This window comes from Vicia villosa, linkage group LG5 (assembly GCF_029867415.1).
Source record: "Vicia villosa cultivar HV-30 ecotype Madison, WI linkage group LG5, Vvil1.0, whole genome shotgun sequence".
Classification (NCBI taxonomy): domain Eukaryota; kingdom Viridiplantae; phylum Streptophyta; class Magnoliopsida; order Fabales; family Fabaceae; genus Vicia; species Vicia villosa.
In genome coordinates, this window is record NC_081184.1 from 17052025 (window position 1) to 17065472 (window position 13448).

At 35.6% G+C, this 13448-nt stretch overlaps 1 pseudogene; it reads left to right on the forward strand.

The window, feature by feature from the left end:
• The first annotated feature begins 1029 nt into the window (after window positions 1-1029).
• The window catches only part of LOC131601432 (serine carboxypeptidase-like 11), a 33093-nt pseudogene continuing 20674 nt past the window's right edge, over window positions 1030-13448 (forward strand).

Sequence of the window (13448 nt, forward strand, 5' to 3'; positions counted from 1 at the left end):
TGGAGAGAGGGATCATTGAGCAGAGCGGTTCAGAGGCGGTTGCCATATCATAGAAGATGGCCAATGAGGCGTCCGGTGCGGCGGCGTATAGGAGGCAGAGGAGGTCGCATGGTGTTCGCATTAGGCATACTCAGTAGTAGTTGCCTATTTATGTTTTATTCAGGACTTTTTTTGCTGTGTTGTAATATTTTGACATTATGCACTCATCCGAACAAGTATTTCCATATTATGATATTAATATTTTATTCTAGTTTACGTATTTTTTATTTTTCGTTACATTTTGTCGAATAATAGGAGGTTTTAAAAGAATGTGTTTTGAAAAAATGAATCACTCAGAGCATATTTCGGGTATGCATATTCAAAACTGGTTCATGCTGTTTTCGGATATACATATCTGAAATCAGTGAAAATTTTTATAAGAGTGTCTTCGAATATGCATATTCGAAGGGTATTTTAAGAATATTAGGGGTGTTTTTTACACTATATGGGTACATAAAGATATTGCCATTAACTTATTACTTCCTCTGTCTCATAATAAGTGCTTTATTTGAGCTCTACGCGGTTCTTAAGAAAATGATTAGATGTATTGTTTTAATGATAAAATTAGTATCATTTACTAAAATATTCTTATTTATTATTTATTATAGGTAGTGGAGTAGTTGAAAAACGTGAAAGTTAATAAATAAAAATATAGTATTAAAAAAAATTATATTGACATTTTAAAAAAATATTTATTTTGAAATAAAGAAAAAGTATAAATAAAACACTTATACTTTTTCTTGAAAAAATGAGACAACAAAAATCTTGAAAAGAGGAGACGTAAGAAAAACAAAAATAGTACGCGAAAGTATGGCCCAAAATTGACGTGTGGATGGTGCTAAATTTTATTCATTTGTCTAATTTTGACCCTACAAAAATAATTATCTAACAAATCACAATATGAACCACTCATTCTACAAACAATAATTAAACTATTAAATAAATAAAAATTAATTTAAACTAATATCAAATTATTAACAAATATCTTAAAAGAACTAAAACTTTATATGACCTTCCTTCTCTCAACTATAAATTTTGAGACATAGTTAACATATTCTCACCATCTGTTAGAAAATAATTGAAGCTTGCAAAGATGAACATGTTGATTCTTTCATGTCATAGTTTTCAGATTCTATTTGCTCTTGGTGTGCTTTTCATGGCAACTCACATTGAAGCTTCCTCTTCTAGCTCAAAGGTTGAATACCTTCCTGGTTTTGAAGGACCACTTCCTTTTGAACTTGAAACCGGGTAATCATTCTTAACCCTTCCATTCTCTATTTTAATATATATTATTTTCCTAAATTTTCTATTGCATTTGATAGGTACATAGGGTTAGGGGAAAGTGATGATGATGATGATGATGATGATGATGATATGCAAGTGTTCTACTATTTTGTTAAATCAGAGAATAATCCTCAAAAAGATCCTCTTATGATTTGGTTAAGTGGTGGCCCTGGATGTTCTTCTTTCTCTGGTCTTGTCAATCAAATAGGTAATTTTCAAAGTATAAAATTTTAATTTTTTTTCAAGAGTGTACTTGTTACTAAATACTTTTATTCAATGTTTTAAAAACCGGACCGGACCGGCCAGTCGGACCGATTTAATCGGAAACCGGCCAAGTAACCGGTCTGGTTCGATTACTGGATCAGAAATGTCATTGAATCGGTGTGAACATGTCAAAACCGGTGTAAACCGGTAAAATCGGAAAAACCGGCGGTTTTCAAGAACTGCTGATTTAAATGCATTTTTAATTTTTATTTTATTTTAAAAACTTAAAACAACATCATTTTAATTATTTTAATGAAAAATAAAAATAAAAAATAAAATAAAAAATAAAAAATAGAAAATAAAAAAGAAAATAAAAATAAAAATAAAGATTTTCGGATTTGGTTAATTTTGTTGCACATGATTTTGATATTGAAGAAGGAGATACCAACATTAAAATAATTTTTTTCTTTGAAATTAAATTTAGTAGACAATGAAGTTACTTTATTATAATTTATTCAATTAGATTATTTTGCGATTAAATTTTGTTTGCAAGTATATACCAATGTTTTAAAAACCGGACCGGACATCAAACCGGTGAGGGTACTGGGTCACTGGTTTATTGGTCGAACCACCGAGTCACTGGTCGAACCGCATGACTAAACCGGGTTAAACCGGATAACTCGGTTGAATAGACCGGTCATTATAACAAAATTATATAGGTATAAAATCTGTCGAACCGGGTGATTCAGTCCCTACAAAATATAACTATTACTTAAATTTTTTGAAAACATCATATTATAAAAAAATTTACAAGTTCATAATTTAAATTCAAATTTTACACATAGGTATCACACACAATCAAATAGTACATAATTATAAAATATAAACAAAAGTTTAATCGCAACATAATTTAATTGAATAATTTATAACAAAATAATTCCATTGTCTACTAAATTTAATTTCAATAAAAGAAAAATTATTTCAATGTTGGGATCTCCTTCTTCAATATCAAAATCATCTGTAACAAAATCAACCGCATCTACAACCATTTTTTTTTTATTTTAATTTTTAATTAAAATAGTCAAGATGACATTGTTTTAATTTTTTAAAATTAAAAAAAATTAAAAAAATGCATTTAAACCACCGATTCACAAAAACCGCCGGTTTTCCCGATTTTAGCGGCTTACACCGGTTTTGACCGGTTCACACCGGTTCAATGACATTCCCGATCCAGCTATTGAACCAGACCGGTCACCTGGCCGGTTCCCGGTTCGACCGGTCCGACCGGCCGGTTCGGTCCGGTTTTTAAAACACTGGTATATACTTTGTAGTTTTTTACTATTTTATTATGTGTGATACTTATGTTTAAAATTTGAATTTAAATTATGAACTTGTGAATTTATTTAGGATATGATATTTTTAAAAAATTGAAGTGCCGGTTATATTTTGTAGAGGCTGAAACATCATGTTCGACATGTTTTATACCTATATAATTTTGTTATAACGACCGGTCTGTTCTACCGAGTTATCTAGTTTAATCCGGTTTAATCATGCGGTTCAACCAGTGAGCCAGTGGTTCGACCAATAAACCAGTGACCCGGTATCCTCACCAGTTTGATGTCCGGTCCGATTTTTAAAACACTGCTTTTACTAACAAATCTATTTTAATAGACTACAGCTGTTCAAATCCAAACCAACTTAAATAAAAATGGTAAATTGATCCAAAAATCAAAAATCACAAAAAAAAACTAAAATTTATTAAATGTGTTTGGATGATATTTTGTGAAAACTGTTTTATTCGAATTGATTTTTTAAAATTGATCCAAACCAAACCGAACTATATATGGTTTAATCTATTGATAATTTAGTATGATATGTGACTTAAATTTATTATTAGATGATAATTATTTTTTTAATAATATTTATTAATTTGATTTAATCTATTTATTTTTATTTTTACAATACACTCTCATTTTATAATATTAACTTTTTATATCAAATCTATGATTTATCAGTATTTTTATAATATTAATTAAAATATAATTTATAATTTGGATATTTAAAAATCGATCCAAATTAAACCACATTAAGTTAGATTGACTCGGATTGAATTTTTTAATATATCGTCTTAAACCGAACTAAGCCGCAAGTAAATTTATGTTTAGGGATGGCAATGGCTCATACCCTATGGATACCTGCAAAAAATAACCAATATAAAATCTTGTTAATTAACGCATTCTTTTCTATAGTGTTTAACACATTTTACCACATTTGATAATACGAACCGTGATGAAATATAAAAATAAAAATTGTTAGTGCTGAAATTCGAACCCTTACACTTCAAGTACATTTCACCACGAATGTTAACAATGACTGTAGTGAAATGTATTTTAATAAATAGCACAACAAAAAAACACCCAAAAATGAGTTATTACCATGGTTTACATGAAGAACGTAATAATATGGTGTTAAAAAAGATATATTTTGTAGTCGTGTCATCAAGCCACTAAAAATATTAGCGATATACATGAAACCCATACCAACCGATGTACTATAATGGAAATAGCACGACTTATTTTTAAACCAGAGTACATAGTCTTGAAATTACATTGATAATATATGAAGGTATTTCATGAGGTATAAGTAATTTTTTAGGATGAATTGCGGAGTAGAGAATTTTTTAAGGGAATTTATGTTCACTCAAACTTATATCTAAGACAATATAAATATATTTTACTTCTTTTTGCATTAATTTTGAATTTTGTGTTTTTTATATTTTCAATTTATTTTCAATTTTTATTATACATGTAATTATAAAATCATGTATATTGGATATTTAAAAAATTATACAGACTTACCTATAACTTAAAACTTTAGATTTTGCATATAACTAATCAAATAAGAGACAATATTTAATAATCTTAAAGTTAACTACTAACATCAATTTGAGAGTGGATTCTCTCCTCTCTTTTTTTCCTTCAGCTCCAACCCTGCTCTAAATCCAATTGTTGTTAATATATAAAAAAAAAATAATAACCTAGAAGAGAAGTAGATATAGAATATAATTTAAAGGTTAGAATTATGGCAGAACAATGGGTAGTAGAGAAAAAGCTGTAAAGGATCATTCCGTCAATTTTGTACTTTAGCTATTTTGTGTGTGTTGGGTTTAGCTTGTTATTATAGTTGACCATGCTGAAACTAATAGGTCCAATTACAATTGAAAAGAAGGAGTATATATAACGGGAGCATTCCTAGTCTGGTCTTGAGGCCACAATCATGGACAAAGGTGTAGAGAGTGTTTAAATCTAAACATTCATTCTCTTTGAGTTTTTTCTATCATGATTTCATTATTGGAAGGTGATTTACTTGTAGTAATGATAATGTTTTCCTGTCAGCTATGCAACATTTTGTTTGCAGATTTGCCATTTGGAACAGGTTTCTCATATGCAAAAAATACTACTTCTCATCGAAGCGATCGAAAGTTTGTTCACCATGTTCATCAATTTATTAGAAAGGTATCTTCATTATGCTTACTAGCATGTAGATAGACACATCACTGTTCAAGACCGTTACTATATATGTGTTTTTTTTTATAATCGACTTTGTATTAAACAACACAAGGGGTGCTAACCCAATACAAAAGAGAGAGAACAAACAAACAAACGGGAAACCCCACAAGACAAGCCCAACCTAGCGCAAAAAAGCCACACTAAAAACAGATCATAGTCGACGACTGAGAAAACCAAACATCCGCATCACTGTCTACACCTTTGTTGACAAAGATTGAGTACCAATCCCAACCCATAGATTTAATACATATCACCAGCCTCCTAACATTCCAAGCCTTATTAGAAAAAATCAAATCATTCCTAGCTCTCCAGATATTCCAAGTGATGAGAAGCCAGAAAAAACCAACAAACGGCGGATGAACGCACACCTCCAAGTAGTCACAAATACGCTCAAGAACATCAAAATCCGGATTGCCGGTCCCAATATCCATATCCTCCCCTAACAACCAATGTAAAACCTCCGTCCACACCTTGCCCGCTTCGACACAGCCAAAGAACAAATGAACTGTTGATTCAGCACTAGAATTACACAGAGGACAAAAGTTATTCATGCCAATAATAACTCCTCTCCGCCCTAGATCCTCTCTAGTAGGCAGGCTATCAAGAATAAACCGCCATTTGAAAATTTTAATTTTCTCGGGTACCTTCGCTTTCCAGATGTTTTAAATAACCTGCACTTTAAAATCACCCACCAATTGATGTTGATCCCCTCTTGTTGTAGCATACAGATTTTGGTAAGCATTCTTCACATAAAAGGCATCACTACCATCACCCCACAAAACAACATGCTGACTGTTGCACTCAACACGATCCAAGAACCAATGATGCTCATTAATTTTACTTCTACAAACAGCCCGCACATCACGCCACCACAACGAATATTTCTTCAATCTATTCTCCGAAACCTCGTCACGAATACTTTGCAATCCTTCACCATATCTGAATTTTAAAATTTTAGACCAAACACAGTTCCGTTCTGACACGCATCTCCAACCCCACTTACTAATCAAAGCCAAATTAAACAATTCCACATTCTTGACCCCTAAGCCTCCGTCTTCATTAGCTAAGCAAACTCTATCCCAACTTACCCAACACATTCTCCTTTTATCATCCTTCTTATTTCCCCATAAGAATGCTCTTTGGATTTTGATTAATTCCTCCCACACGACTCTTGGCGCTTTGGAAAAGGAGAGCCAATAAATCGAAATATTATTAAGAACAGAATTTAAGAGCGTTACTTTACCTCCAACAGACACATGTTTACCCTTCCAAACTGCAAGCCTTCTAGCGAATTTGTTGAAAATTGGTTTCCACGTGCTCTTTCTCCTATGATTAGCGCCAAGAGGAAGACAAAGGAAAATAAAAGGCATACTGTCAATTTCACAGGGCAGAAAATTAGCAGTAGTAGCCAAGACATCATCTCCAATGTTGATACCATATAATTTGCTTTTATTAAAGTTGATGCTCAATCCGGAAACACACTCAAAACCACGTAAAGCCGCCTTGATGCACCACAGGTTATCTATACTCCCATCACAAAGCATGACGGTATCATCCACAAATTGCAATAACTCAAAATGAATTTGGTGATTGAAGTGAAACCCTCGAAAGCCACCAATCTCTGAAGCATTCCTCATCAGACCAGCAAGACCCTCCGCAACTAACAAAAACAGAAACGGGGATAACTAATCACCCTGTCGAAGACCTCTAGATGCCACAAATTCAGCAGTCGGGCTCCCATTAACGAGTACTAAAATCAAACTAGAAAAAACCAAGGCTTCCATCCAAAGGCACCACTTATTCCCAAATCCCATACCGTTGAACAAATATTTGAGAAAGTTCTACAAAACACAATCATATGCCTTTTCGAAGTTGACTTTCAAAATCAAACACTCCCACCTATTCCTTTTTGAAAAATCAACAACCTCATTCAAAACAACTACACCATCCATCATTTGTCTTCCTTCAATGAAAGCAGATTGGTTAGGGGATACAAGTTTGCCAATGACCTTCTTCAATCTTGCAAGACAAATAGGCCTGTAGTCTTCAACCTGTTGCGGACTACCAATTTTAGGCATAAGCGCCAAAAACGAAGCCGTGATTGCCTTGGGCAGTTTGCCCCTAGTGTGGAAATCTTGAACAAATTTCATAACATCATTAGCAACAAAGATTCAACAGTTTTTAAGAAAACCCAACGAGTAGCCATCAGGCCCCGAGATTTTCTCAAAATCTCCAAGCCAAACAATTTCTTTAACTTCCTCTAACAGAAATGATTGTTCCAATAAATTCCACTGCTCATTAGAAATACAGCCAAAATTAACACCATCAAGCTTCGGCCACTCATCCTCAACCTCCACAAATATGTTTGCAAAGTGATTAAAAATCCCCGCCTTCACATCTTCCACCTCACGGAGACTTCCTCTATCCGTGCTCAAACCAACAATGGCATTCCTCCGCAGTCTTCCTTTCATCACATTATGAAAGTATTTGGTATTAGCATCTCCATCTAACAGCCACTTGCATTTAGAATTTTGCTTCATAATACTCTCCTTGTTAGTAATTGCATCCCACATAGATTTAGATGCAACAATCCTAGTATCAGCTATATCCGCATTAACTCCTCCTTCAACCGTGGCCACCATAGAATCCAGATTTTTAAGATTGTTAATGGCACTATTGACCTCTATGTCCAACACACCAAAAATCTCCTTATTCCAATGCCTGATCATAACTTTCAGTTTGGACAATTTCTCTTTCAGCATGAATCCCGGTTTGCCTCGCATACTATCAAAAGATCTCCATCATTCCTCCAAAAACGAGCGAAACCCAGCATGATTAAACAAACATTTGAACAATTTAAAAGGTTTTGGACCCCAATCTTTCACCGTACCCTTCAGCAAGATTGGACAGTGATCTGAAACACTCCTTTCCCCCATCACCTGCCTATCAATCTCCCAAGATTCAGCAAGACCATTACTAATCAAGAATCTGTCAAGTCTGCTACATGTTGTTCCAGCCAGATTGAACCAAGTAAACCGATTACCAAGAAAAGGAAGATCAATCAGCTCCATCAAAGAGATAAAATCATTAAACTCCTGTATATCCCCACCATCACTCTAGACTCCCACACCTTTCCTCCCCCCTTATCATAAACTGCATTAAAGTCTCCACCCAAACACCAATCTCCCTTTTGGAATTTTCTTCTCAGCTCCCTCAACTTATTCCACATTTCTTTCTTCTAATCAAAAGAGCAAGAAGAATACACATTGACCAAATAAACCAGTCATCCTTGCTAATTAACAAATAACCCCAAAAACCCTTCACCAACGAAGCTAAAAATAACCTCAGAAGTACCAACTTTCCACATTGTTATGATACCTCCATACCTACCCACAGCCCACTTAGAACTCCACTCCAAATCACCCTCTCCCCATAAGGATTTGACATTCACCCAATCAAAGTTACATAACTTAGACTCTTGAACAAAACAGACATCTACCTGGACAAAACAGATAAGATCTCGAAGACACTTCCTCTTAGCCGCACTGCCACACCCCCTCAAATTATAGGACAACACAATCATTAGGAAACATTCTTGTTTTAAGCATCCTTCAAGGCCTTGCCACGATGAGCCGATTCTTCTATCTTTCTGATTGCTTTAATTTGATGCGAAATTGATCCCCCTCCTGAAACACCAATTGATTTCGCTTTGTTCCAAACCATCGTTGCTACATCCGAACTCAGACAGCCCATCAGCCTTTTGTTACATCTAACCACGTATGAATCTGTCGCGTAAATACCAGATCTTGAATTGCACACTGCATCACAATTCCCCCACTCCTCTGTCTCTGAAAGTGTTTCGAATTAGGGCTAAAAGAGGAAATGGAATCACCCGAATTGAAAGAATTCCCATGCACATCAATGTTTCCACCCATATTGCCTTGGGCTTCCAAATCATGATGTTTAGATATAACATCATTAACACCCATTGGGCCAACGACCCCATCTTTAACCCGGCCCAATTCCAATCCCATTAACCTGCCTTCATACTCCATAGTGTTAACTGCCACCTGTCCCACACTATTATCCAACTTTTGTTCAGTATAAGACAAAGTATGGACCAGCGCGATTTTTTTTACTTTTGGTCTCCTTTTTGGGCTTCTCGCTCCAAGTTTCACAGGCATAAGCACAGTAACATCACCACCTTCACATCCTTTATACCCTATCACCTCAAAATTTTCAGGTAAAGTCTCTGTTACCTTCTCACACTCTGAATCCCCTGACTCCGCCGCCTCCGAGGTTGACTTGCACAAAAATATCCCACTAACCTTTGACACGTTACCATCAAATATCCCTTCCACCTTTCAATCCTCAAAAAATTCATTGGCTTCATCCTCACTCCATTCCACATAGGAATTCGCACCACCATCAGAACCACCATCGGATTCAACAACCCTCTACCGGCGTAGGAGCACCATTAAAGTCCTCAAGAAGATTAATAGTAAAACTCCTGCCCTCGATAACAACATTCAGAGCTTTATTCAACATATTCAGGAAAGAAGTCTTGAAACAAAATCTAGCCACCTCCATAGTATTCCTTCCCATGATTTTGTCATCCATAGTCACAAACTCACCAATATCATGAGCAAGAAACATAAAAAACATTTCCCCCCATACATGACAAGGCACACCATAACATCTGACCCAAGCTAACCGCTCGTAATCCACATCTTCAGGTTCCCATCTTTTGATAGATTGGACTCAATGATCGACTTTCTCCAAGCTATCCTTCATCAGCTCCTCCAGCTCCCCTTCCTAAAGTTCAACAAGAAAACACTTATTTGTTCCCATCGGAATCACCTTAATAAGGAAGACACCATCAGCATGCATTGTATTTTGAATACAGCGAGTCGACCATTCCTTGTTAACCACCCTCACCATAGCTTTCTGAAGCTTAGGCACCGTATCCCTACACACATCATCAAAGACTCTGAGACTGATATTGTTTGTACCACCATTCCCACACGATGACTCCCCGCTGCCTTCTTTACCACTTCCGACCACCTGAGAAAAAGAATATATGTCACCTCCTTTAATAATGACAGACTTTAACCTACAAGCTGTCTGTTCAGACTTGCTGTTGAGCAAGTCCTGGTTCCTAGCTTCCCGACGCACACCTCCAAGCTTCTCTCTCAAATCGTACTTCATCGACATGCCTTGCACTATGTGTTCCCTCTATTGAATCGTGGGATATTAACACGTATTTTCCTCTCTTCCAGAAAAATGTTATCCAACTTGATCGTCAAGAGTCTCTCATCTTCAACGTTAAAAAAACACACAAAACCATATATGTTACCTCTTATATCCTTTTTAACCAGAATCACCACCTCATCAACGTCCCCAAACTTTTCAAAAACCTTGTAGAGGTCTCTGGCAGCATACCTCTCAGGAAAAGCAGGGACGAAGAATGAAGATATATTCCGATTAACATTTGTACCTTTCTAAAATTCTAGTAACACGCGCTCGATGTCAAACTGGATGTTTTGACATCCACAATTATGCAGCACAGACAGTAATAACAAAACAGCATAAATGAGTAAAGAACACACATAATTGTTTACCCAGTTCGGTTCAAACAACTTACTCTGGGGGCTACCAAGCCAGGGATGAAGTCCACTGTCAGTAGTATCAATTCAAAACTAAACTCCCCCGTTTACAACTTCTCACTTAATCACTACCCAATGACCCTTCTACCTAGGTTCTACCTAGATATGGAATATCTCCATTCCACTCCCCCTCAATCACAACAGTCATTACACATACACAATAAACAATTACAGATAGAAGACACACTTCAAAAATACACCTTGATCTGCTTAAAAGCTTCAATCAAGAGACACACACTCGTGCTTAAAAGCTTAGAGTGACACAACAAAAACACAAACAAATTCCAACGCAATCATCAAAGATAATAGTGTGGATCACACGAGACAGTTACAGAACAACAGTTCTTCACAACACACAATCTTCTGTCTGCGTTCCAAATTAGGATTGCAGTTCTTTTTATATGCATTCTTGGGCCTTGGGCTTTTTAAGAAACACATTAGGGTTAACAAAGTTAACCTAATTCACACGCCAACTGTCTGTTACACAATGTGTTGTCAGTAGGATCTTCTGAACGAAATTTGCAGCACTCAATAAAAAGTTTCCTAAACAGATAAAAGTGATAAATCAGGAAACACAATTAATAAACACAAACAGCTCCTGCTATCACACATGGATGTCATGACATCGATCATGACATTCACTACAAAACCTGTATTAGCTCCACACATATATGCAACCTGCATATACACAATCAACCAGGTATGTTTTACCAATAATGCAACCAACATGCAAACACCTTCAATCTCCCCTTTTGGCAAATTTTTGGCTAAAACAACATGTCACACCATACCAGAGAAAAACTTGCACCGGATAACCAAAACAAAATAACATAAGCCAATACAAACAAACAGCATACATCACCAGTATGCACACAATGCTCAGACAAAAACAGACAGACAGCCACAAGAGTAGCACAAGCACAAACAAATCAACACAAAGATAATCAAATTAGTATTGTTGATCACACACAACCACCATTCTTGTTGTTCTGAGGTGACATGAATTACTTCTCCCCCTGTTTGGCCACAAATGTTGCCAAAGCCAAAAAAACTCCTCTCTCAACGAGCTTAAATAAGTCCAAAAATTTAAACTGACCAAAAATAAATAAAACAGACGGAACTAAATGCAAAAGAACAAATCAAACAAAAACAAAAACAAAATAAACTGGACTCTAGTTGCAATTACTGCTCAGAGTCAGATCCAGCTGAGGTGTCTGAAGAACTTTCTTTCTCAGAGTCATCAGGAGGACTAGCACTTTCTTCTCCCAATTCTTGTTCATCTTTATCCTCCATCTCTTCAGTATCTGCAAACTCCTCATTCTCATCCATTTCTAGAGTACGTATCATTTTTTCAAGTGACATTTTTCTAGATTCCATTTCTTTGCAAGTCTCTTTTAGCATTTCTATGACTTCTGCTTTGCTGGCTGATATTCCAGATTTGGAAGTTTTAGCTGATGTCATGACAATGTCTGGAACATGCTTGCCCTAAAATAGTTTGTAATGGAAGGCCAAGGGACTTTCTCTTTTGCACACTACATCATGTTCATTGAGAATGTTTGAATATTGATCCAGAATTATACCACACAAGAGGGATGGAAAGGCAATTGGACCCTTAATACTGAAGCTTCCAGCATGCTTCATGGTTTGGTGAAAAATGTATGCTCCATAATCAAACTTTGCCTTTGTTCCTACATCATACAGAAATCTACCCAGCACAGTTGAGATAGTGGACTTGTAATTTGTTGGAACCCAATTAGCTGCTCTGATCTTGTGAAGCATTGCATACTTGATGCTCAGCTTACTCATCACAACTTTGCGTGTCTATTAGTCGTGATAACTGCAAGTGCACAGTTGTGTCGTGTAGTTTTAAAAGATATCGAATCCACAGGGACTATAAATCGATCTACCGTTATCTAAAGTTACTATGTAAAGCTAAGACTAATGATATTTGGTTTTGTTTAAGGGGAAACTAAAATCTTAAATCTAGGTAATATAATAATGAGCAGATATCAGTATGTAGTTCGTCTAACTTAGGTGATCCGAAGTTCCATTGGCCAGATTCTAATTCAATCAAAAATATTTACTAACTATGTTATTTAAAAGTCCTCCTCTCAAACTCTCGCTCTATTGATTAAGACTACGATCCTAACTCATAGTGTACGCTCTCGCCATCCACCAGATTTAGAAACGCTTTTTGAAAACAACATATCTAATAAAATGCTCGCCTCATGAAGACGTTACCTGCTTAAATCTCCTAGTCTCAAACACTCGCTCTGTTGACTCGGGTCATGCTAATATTCCCTAACGTACGCTCTCGCCATCCCGCGTCGGGTTTAAAAACACTTTTTGAAAATAAACAAATTCTAATTAGTTTTAATACGCTTTCGCCATCCTTAAAACTAATGTCCTATGTCTACTATCCAGTTAAGAATCTCAAACTCTCGCTCTGTTGACCTTAACCTTTATCAGTTCTAAAACCTCAAACTCTCGCTCTGTTGGTTTTATAACTTTATCAAATTAAATTAGACACAAAACCAGAAACGAGTGAATTTTAATAAAACATTATTTAAGCCAATTTATTTTGGATCCCTACGGTTAGATTATTCTACAAACCGATATCTAAATTAATTAGCCAGGCATATTGATACGGTTAAGCATGCATAAATCGGTTCGGTTCATAATAAAA